This window comes from Octodon degus, unplaced genomic scaffold (assembly GCF_000260255.1).
Source record: "Octodon degus isolate 3935 unplaced genomic scaffold, OctDeg1.0 scaffold00041, whole genome shotgun sequence".
NCBI lineage: Eukaryota > Metazoa > Chordata > Mammalia > Rodentia > Octodontidae > Octodon > Octodon degus.
The window spans coordinates 11088286-11098401 of record NW_004524617.1 but is presented as its reverse complement, the minus strand read 5'-3'; the positions used below and the strand labels follow the sequence as shown (position 1 = coordinate 11098401).

Genomic DNA, 10116 nt, shown 5'->3' with positions numbered 1-10116 from the left:
TCCCCAATATAACTGGTCATAGTTGTTTTTCTCATTGCTGAGTCAAAATACCTGACATCCACAAGTTCAAGGATTAAAGGCTTATTTTGACTCATAGTCTGTAGAAATTTTAGTCCATAGTCAGCTAGCTTTAAGGTAGTGTGTCATGGTAAACGGTTGTCATAGGACAAATATTCCATGGCATGGGAGGGCAGGAAAATGGAGGCAACCAACAAAAGCAAAAGAAGGAGGTAACAGGTTATTTTGTTCCCTTTATATCCATCTACACTACTTACGTTTTGGGTGGTGTCACCCACACTGATGAGGCACTCTGAATATCAGAATCATATCTTTACTCCCAGTACCACACATTTTAATCTATCCTCTTTGAAACTCTCACCTATGAACTCATGAGACTCTGAGAGGACATTTGTATATAAGTTGTAACATATATTTTTATTTTTTGAGGGTTTATCATATTTTTCTAGAGGACTTAATTATTTATCACTATTAAATGTCTTTGATTACAATAATCAAAGTCTTTATCTGGAAGTCTACTTTATCTCATGGTATTATATTTGTACTCAGTTTCTTTGGATCATGTTCATATAAATACTATTCCTTTACTGTCAGGTGCTCTGTATAGTTAGTTTATGTTGTTTGAAAGAAAAATGAAGTACATTTGATGCTTTATTCTCTTTTGTGAAATTTTTTATGTTTACTTTTAATGTAATTAAAGGTGTACATTAATTTAATACAGTTTATATCTAGATACCCCCCAAAGCCACTGGCAGTCATGGGTAGGGATTTGGAGAAGTGACTGGAACATAAGAGTTTAATTCTCATCTATGGGTTAGTCTACTAATGAGTTTATGGCTAAATGTGATGTTGGGAAGTAAAGTGGAGGGAAGTGGGTCACTGGAGGTATGGCCTGGAAAGATATACCATGTCTCCTTTCATCCTTCCTTGATGTTACTTTACTTCCTTTCAACATGCCATGGGCTCTTTCTACTTTGCCATGTCTCCTCAAATACAAATTTTTCTTGGAACCATCTTTATATGCACTAAAACTTCCACAAACTGTGGGTCAAAATAAATGTCATTTAAATTGGGGATGCAGGAATTTTGTCTGAGTAATAAGGAAGTACAATAGATGTCAGTACCAAACACGTCAGGTTGTTACTGCGATTTTACCCTACCATGTTGTTCAGAAGCATTTGGGACTGTTTTCAAGGAGGAATTTGAGAAGGTTTTATATTCCCTGGCAAGCGCAAAGGCCTGAGTTCAATTCCCGGTTCTGAAAAATAAAAAAAAAAAAATAAAAAAAAAGGTTTTATAGATACTAACTGGAAAAAACAGCATAAGACTGCTGCAAGCTGAGCTTGGTGGGAGATTCTTGTTAGAGTTCATAATAGAATGTTTATAGAAATGCAGACAAAAAAGAGCAGGCTCAGGCAGTTTTCAGTTTGAAACAAGGGTTCATTGGCATTTGAACTCCAGGTTATATGTGTTTGTTCTGGCAGAAAATTTGTCATTTGCTCTTGTTATGAGGCTGTAGAAACCTAAGATTAAGAGCAGCAGACTAATCTGGTGCAGAAAATTTCAAGGTGGTCCAATGTGGCTTATGTGGTGCTGAAGCTTTTAGTCAGCTCTACCTTGAGAATCAAGAGAAAACAGCATATCTGAATGATTTTAAAAGTTTTGAGTTTGTCCAGAAAGGAAGCTTTTCTAAAGTTAGGGCCTGAAAAGTGGGCATAAAGGAAAACTTGTTTGTTGAAAATATTAGAATTAGAAAAAAGTCTAGTACTTTACTGAAGGACAACAGGAAAATCAATTTGAATTAATTCTAGGAGAAAGCAAGGTGCCTCCTTTTGCAGCCTCAAGGGTGCAAGACTTAAATTTTGCTTTGAGATGAAAGCCCCAGGAGACTTTTTGCTTGCAAGGTTGAGATTACCATGCTTAGTATAAGGCACTAAATGTTCCCCACAATGACTAGTAAGATGCAAAATGCCTCCTCTTGTGCTCAAAGTGGCAGAAAATTGTGGCATCGTCCACATAGCGCCCTACATTCTGCACCATCAAAAAGAAAAAGCAAGAAAGGAAGGATGCAAGAAAGAAAGAAAGAAAGAAAGAAAGAAAGAAAGAAAGAAACTATCCTTCTGACAAAGGCATTCTATCTAGAACAAATAAATAATTAAAAAATTCAGTTCCTCCAAATTCAAAGACCCAATGCAAAAATGTGCAGCTGAGATGAATGTACACTTCTCAGAAAAAGAAATCCAAAATATATGAAAAAGTTCAACATCAATGGTCATTTGAGAAATGCAAATTAAAACAACACTGAAATTTCATCTCACCCAGAAAGAATGACTAACATCAAGAAGTCAGCCAATAACATGCTGGAGAGGCTATGCAGGAAAAGAAACACTTCTGCACTGTTGGTGAGAGTGCAGACTGGTACAACCAGTATGGAAATCAGTGTGGAGATTACTTAAAAAGCTAGGATTTGACATCCTATTCAAGCTAGCTGTTCCCCTTCTGCATATTTTATAAGAAGAACTGAAAACCTCATAGCACAGTGATATATGTGCACCCATGCTTATAGCAGCTCATTTTGTCATAGCTAAATCCTGGGAACAGTCAAGATGCCCATCAGCTGAAGAATGAATAAAGAAGATGTGATATTTTTACCCAATGGAGTATTATTCAGCTATAGAACAGGATAAATTTGAGGGTTTTTTGTTGGTAAATGGATGCAAGTATAGAACATACTCTTAAGTGAAATAAATCAGATCCACACGTGCACACATTGTATGGTTTCTTTTGTGTGAGAATTTGAAAGAGAAAGAAGGAATCTGAAGGGTACAATATATACTGGGAAATGGGATTGAACTCATTTAAAAAGAAAGAGTTTCTGAGTTGAGGAGAAAGACAGGAGAGGGAGAGAGGGAGTGGAGAAAGAGATTTATATATGTATGTAAGAAAGACGGTTTGGACAACTGTACAGTGCATTTCTTGTCAATGGAAAGAGAAGCAGTTGATGCTTTAATTTGTTTCAATTCTTTTTCAATTGTTTGTTTTTTTGTTTCCTTAATTTCTTACACATTTCTTTTTTTCTTCTAATTTTACGTACATATATCTGGTAATATAAATAACTTGTTGAAAGATAACACTATGTATTATAACAAATACTGTAAAACTCATAATACTTTGTTAAGTGAAATTCTGTATCACTTATAATTTTTTATAAAATTAAATTCAAATTTTATTTAATGGTTTCAAATCATACACATTTCAAATTTGTAAAATGGAAAAGAACCATGTAGGAATGAAGAAATGGCATCGATGAAAACTGACATTCCCTGAAACTCAAATTTTGTAAAGGAAACAATTTATCTGCAAATCACATCCCATTACTTAACAAAATGAAATATTTACCTCTTTACTTTGGCAATAGCTATTTTCTAAAAGAATAAGGAAAAAAAATTAATTTGTTATTCTTTAAAAATGGGATTCTATCTTTAGATTAAAAATTTTAAGATCAGAAAAAGCTATGTTTAGATGTAATGTGATTACCAACACCTCCCCCCCCAAAAAAACCCACCAAAGAATGTCTTATCATAATCATTGTGAAAATGAAAAGCAAAAAAAAAACTACTGATTGGTTAAGGATTTCCCACAGTTAAAATTCTCAAGAAGTATGGATAGTTAAAAACAAATGTGTTCTTCACATTTTAAGTCTTTAATACTAAACTTTCAAAAAGAAAACTATCACCTATAAAAATGACAATGTAATTTTACTAACAGCAGGAACTCTAAACCTTTCTTTTCAATTAGTCTACCCTCACTATCAAAAATAAGTTTACTCCCCAAATTAATAGTAATTAGCCTGAGGTATTTTAAATGTGGCTCTAACTCAGTGGCATTATCCTCCCCCAAATGGTCTTTTTGTTTGTTTGTTTGTTTGTTTTGGTGGAACCGGGGATTGAACTCAGACCCTTGCACTTGCTAGGGAAGTGCTTATTCCACTGAGCCATCTCCCCAGGCCCTCCAAATGGTCTTATTACCACTTTAGGCCCATAATTTCTATAGTATTTACTACAATATGGTCATCTAGAAAATCTGAAGAAAAAAGAAATCCTTGGACTTAAAAAAAGTCCTTCCCACCATTTTCACCATAATAGCAGCCACAAGAAATGTGAGTGTTATCTGGACAGATCCACAACAGGGGTGTTTAAACTTCATTTTCCAGTTTAATGAAGAAAGCCTGATGTGAATAAAATTCTGCGTATCACACTGTGGTACAAGTAGGTCCAAATTTCTGAGGTTTGAAATGAGACTAAGAAACAGTTTATGAAATTTAACCCATTATGCCTTAAAATATCTGTGAGGTAGTTAAGTAAACAGTACTACCCATTTTAATATATAGAAAACAGAAACATGGGTAAGTGACATAGCAAAGTAATCAGGATCAGAACATGCCATAGAGGCTTAGGGTTTTCTCTCTAGCTCTAATTAAAAAAAATTTCTTCCTTTAAAAATGTGTCACATCATTTAGAGAATTTTTCCTTTAACTTTTTGTTTTCCACTTGCTCATCAGACCTTCCAAAGTTGGCTCCTTTAACATGTTAAACTGGGCACTATGATCATTAATCTAAGTTTAGCCTCTGCTTCTAACCTGAATTAGTACAAAATTAAGATATTATTTTGTGAGAACTAAAATTGTATTTAACAGTTTTATTTTAGACTGCAAAACAGCAAGCAAACAACAAAAAAGTGATATTATCAAATTATGTAAAATCATCCTTTCCAGAAAAACAGAAGACACATCCTACCACAAAGGAAAGATGCTTAGTTAATGGGTATGAAATTTAGAAGTACACTAAAATATTATCAGTTAACTTCTGAAAATTCTATAGTTTTATTTACTTCCCTATTGTAACTAAAACCACGTTAAGGCAGGCTTCCTTATAGTTAACTCTCACCTAAAATATAAAACTTCATTAATAAGCTAGCAATTAGATTTGGTCTTACTGGAAATTCTTAACTGCAAGTTCATTTTCTTTTTCCTTTAAATAATGAATTGTCAGCATAAGTCACTGCATTTCTGTAACAAAAAATGAAAAGCATGACCATGCAAGCGAATTAAACACATTCTACTACTAGCAGGAAAAGTATTTTGGTTCTTCAGGAAAAAGAGGTTAATTTTCACAGTTATACTCCAATAATTATATGATGCAAAGAATGAAATTGCAGCAATGAATGAACATGCTTCGGGTAATCTGTGCATTCTATGTATCTGACAGTAAAACTAGCGATAAAATGCTAGTTAGAACAAACTGGGCTTTAAAATATCAATTTCTTTAAAAACATTACTGATTCTACCAAGAAAATACAAAAACATAAGGCTGTAAGTAAATAATGTTGTGTGTAGGCTATTACAGTGCAGGTTATCCTCAAAGCCACAAAGATACTGCTTCACTGCTGCTTGCATTCTGCTGGGTTTTGATCCTTCTTCGGATCATATTCTGGATCATTTTCCTCATCTTCTTCTTCCCCTTCCTCATCTGCTTCTTCACTTTCTTCATCATGACCATCCTCATCATCCTCAATGGCTTCCCCAGTGAAGTACAGCACCGACTTTTGGATTATACACTCCCGTAGGAAGTGACCAATTTCAAAGTCTGCAGCAAGGATAGCTTCAGCAGCATCATCCAGATCTCCACTCTCAGGAACTTCAGGAGGAGCAAAAAAATTAAAGGAAGAATCATTGTTAACTGTTTTAGTCGGTACCAGAGAGATGCCTCAGTGGAATAAGCGCTTCCCTGGCAAGCGCAAAGGCCTGAGTTCAATCCCTGGTTCCACAAAAAAAAAAAAAAAAAAAAAAAAAAAAAAAGCAACTGTTTTAGTCACAGTAAGATCTGTCCCACATCCTTTATGTTTCTGCTTCTTTTTAATGGTTTTTAAAGTGACACTTTTCTCCAATCTAGTTGGCACCCTGTACAGCCCATAATTTCTGGTCCATCAAATGAAAAGGTATCAGAATCATCTGGCTCAGATCTCATCATATATGTCTTTGTCAACACTTCATTTGTGAAATATTCATTGGACGCAAAGTGAAATTCTAAGATAAAACTCATAGGCTGGCCAGCATCTAAGAATTTCACTTTAATGTCCTTCAAATGCTTCAGAATAGGTTCATCATGTTCCTGAACCATGTCACTGAGCAAGTCAACATTCATAAAAACAACCAAAATTCAGGAATTCCTTTAGGATCTTCTTTTTCTTCATCCTTTTGCTCATTTTCACTTTTGGCCTTTTCTTTCAGCTCCTCCGAAATCTCATCTTCTTCATCTGGTCTCCATTAGCATTCTTCTTCCATAGGTTCATAAATTGCATTAATGATCTGAAATTGCTTATCAAATAGAGGTTGATAGAGAACAGCATACTTCCTTTCAAGATTATGAACTTCCTCATAGAATTTAGCTTCTATCTGTGCACATTTAACTTGAAGGTTTTTGAAAGCACTCACTCTTCTTTTAACTACTCTAGGCAAGTTTTCAGTGTGTCCTGTTGGTGTGTCTACCAGACTATCAAGACTCTCTTGAAGGGCTGCAAGAATCTGAGGATTTTACATCACCGAACAGTCAGCTGATACACTTTGGATTTTGTTTCTTCACCAGTTTCTTCTTCTTCTACCTCTTCAACATCATCCAAATCTTGATAAAGTTCAGACTGTTCTTTGTTGTCAATGTCTGCAGTGTTGTATGTAAAAACTCCAAATATCCAGGGCTCTTGCGGGGAGTCAGGTGGCCCAGCTGTGCAGGGAGTGACTCAGGCAGCCGCGGTGGCGGGAGGCGCCGCGAACAAATGGCTCTAAAAGAGTCACATGTTATTTTTTATGTTTCAATTCTAATTTGTACTCTTTAAAAAATAAAAAAATAGAATAATCCATGTAGTGCTACATTTACAGACACGCAGAATGCAAGAGTTGTGCGGTCAGTTAGTAGGCTTTGAGCTAGATTTCAGAAAAAGGTCTGGGAGGCCAGGCAATATGCTCTATAGAGGGCAGTTTGTGAAGGTGTTAGAGTAAAGCTGAAGACCAGAATGACAGGCACTCCAAGCGTGAACCTATTATTACAAATTGCCATCTTCAGTGCAGTTGCTTAGTTCACAGGTGTAGTATATATAGTTATTCAGGGTGAGTCTTCAGAATATGGGCTGCTTGTCATGACATGCCAGTTGCTGTCGTGCTGTCTCTCAGGTAGATGATTGTTCAAAAAGAAAGGGTTGGTGAATGAAGGCAGGAGAGAGGAAAAGGAATGTTGTGGGACTGTCCTGCTTCAAGGTTGTATATGGTTAGATTTTTGGACTTAAGAGTAAACCTAAGAATTATATAATTCTTTATTCTTATTTTTAAAATATATTCTAATTTTTAAAAGTTTTTTCATCATATTCAGTAGGGAATTAAAGTTCAACGTATCAGTACTTGATGAAAAATACCTGTTCTATGTTATACCTAAGATGTTTGATATTCATATGGATAGTGAGCTTAAGCTTAACAGCGTAGGTTGTATGGTAATAACAATAAACTCTTCTGGAGGGTTAACAACCTAAGTTTGCAGACCAAATTTAGAGAAAAAGGAGGGCTGAAAGGAAAGCCAACATTTTGGCCCTAGCCTTCCAAGGTCAATTAAGACTCAGGACATATGAGAACTTGTACTGTAATGTCATGTAACTCAGTAGTGTCCCAAATTTTCTGATCAAGGAGATAATGGGGCCAAAGAGGAAAGTGATCAATGATGTAGAATGTGCCTAAGGAGAGTCACATGGAGAGAAAACATTCTCTCAGGTTTTCATGACTGACACTGACAAAGGATCTACAATCTGAGGTACAGGATCTCAGGATAAATCCTTAGGGGATTTCACTGACCTTCTCAGACCCAAAAGCTACAACTCTTTTTGCATAGGTCCTGCTTTACCTTGGTCTTAACCATTCAGCAAAAAAGTATAAAAACAAAATATAAGAAGTAAAGCCATGGTGTTTTGTTGAGCTGTAGGAAACTCAGGTCAACAATTTCTGACATTTCCAGTGAAGCAGAAGACCCAATACTATTAGGGAATACTGGACTCTTTTAGAATATTTTGCCAAGTTAACACACCTATAATATTCAAATAATGGAATTAAACAAAAAGGGGATACAAATAAATGTCTATTTTGTATCTGTGTATTCAAAATTGTTAGGATAGATATATAGTTGCCATTTTAATGAATAGAGGGATTTGGTATAATAGTGTTTGTAAATAAGATATCATGTCCACATCTTGTACCACAATTAACCACTAGGAAGAATGTATGCAATGTGTTAATTATTTAAATTGTCCTGCCAATTTGGTTTGAAATTCTCTCACTGCTATTTGTTTCTCAATAAAATTATGGAAAAAAAATGAAAAAAAAGAGTGAAGCTGAAAATGCATTAGAGCCCCAAAGATGTTAAAACAACTAGGAATGTGTAATGTCTGAGCAAACCTTCAAGAAATAAGCAAAACTGTGCCAAGAAGACCGTGAAGGCTACAAACACAGTGCTATATGGAAAGGGCTGCAAAAATCCCCTGGAGCTATTTTACCAAGTTTACCTCCAAGGTGCTGGACATGGAACTACAGCATTTGATGTTTAACCTGCTTAGTTTCAGTCCCCTTCCTTTCTATTCTTTAATTTCTACCATTTGGAATAGAAATCTGTACCATGTGCCTTTGTGCATCAGCAGTGTTTAATTTTATTTTGATTTTATAGGGGTCACCAGTAAGAATTTGCCTCAGAGCTCAAAGAAAATTTGGACTGAAGCTTTTCAGCAATGTTGACTGTTAGAACTTTGACAAATTTGGGGGATAGAATATCTATTTTAACATAAAGGAATATGCATGAGATTTTTAGTGGCATGGGAAAAATTGTTGTAGTTTATATCTAGATTTCCCCTCAGAATCTCATGTTCTCATCTTTGGGATGTTTAGAGGTGATTGAATCAAATGGAAGTTATACTCATGAGTGAGTTAATCCATTGATGAGTTTATAACTAAGTATGATATTAGAAGATGAAGCCTAGTAGGAAGAGGTGGGTCACCAGGGGGTGTGGTCTGGAGTGTATATCTTCCATTGATCTGTCTCTGCTTCCTAGAAACATGCCATGAGGTGTTTAGCCTTTGCCATGTCCCTTTATGCTAATATTTTACCTTGGACTCACTCAATTATGGACTGAAGCTTCTGCAAATTGTGAGCCAAAACAAACTTTTTAAAATTGTGATTGTCAGATATTTTGTCCCAGCAAGTTGAAAATAAATAACACAGTTTTAAACTTATCAAATTGTCATTTTGCTTTTTATTTGTTTCATTTCTTTTTTCTTCTGTCTTGTCTTGCTTCTTAATATACTAAATAGGTGATTTGTTAATTTTCTCCTCTTATTAGTGCACTAGTTATGCAATTTTATTGTAATAGTTAACCCCAAAATCATAAAATTTTATTTCACTTGTTACAGGCTTGAAAAAATTCATACTTTTATCAATTAATAGAAACACTTGGATTCCATGAATTTCATTTACTTAATCCAGGTTACATCCTAGTATTACTTATTTTTATTTTCCTTCTCTTCACCTCGATGGAAATGTTATTGCTATTGCTTTAGTCTGCCAGAAGTTATTTAGATTTACATATATATTTAACCGTTTACCATTTCCTAACCTCTTCTCTTCTCTTTGTCTTTATTTTCCTTATGCCTCAAGTCCATCTTTAGTATTTATTTGAGCATATAAGTTTGTTTTTTTTTATTTTTTTATTTTTACTTATTTGAGAGAGAGAGAGAGAGAGAGAGAGAGAGAGAGAGAGAGAGAGAGGGGTGTGTGTGTGGCCAGCTCAGCCCACCAGGGGGCGGGGCCAGCTGGCATGTGGTGCTGGGGATGAACCGCGGTCCCTGATGCCTTGCCAAGCTTGTTCTAAGTAGGTGCTTTAGACCACTGAGCCATCTCTCCAGCCCTGAGCATATAAGTTTGTAATAAAATGTTTATTACTTTGAAAATGTCTTTATTTTATTTTTATCTTTCAAGAATATTGCATTAGAAATAGAAATGTTATTTGACAGTT

General features: G+C 35.2%; 1 pseudogene; it reads right to left on the bottom strand.

Moving 5' to 3' along the window:
- Positions 1 to 5457: 5457 nt before the first annotated feature.
- LOC101567602 lies at positions 5458 to 9763 on the bottom strand (annotated as a pseudogene).
- Positions 9764 to 10116: the final 353 nt, after the last annotated feature.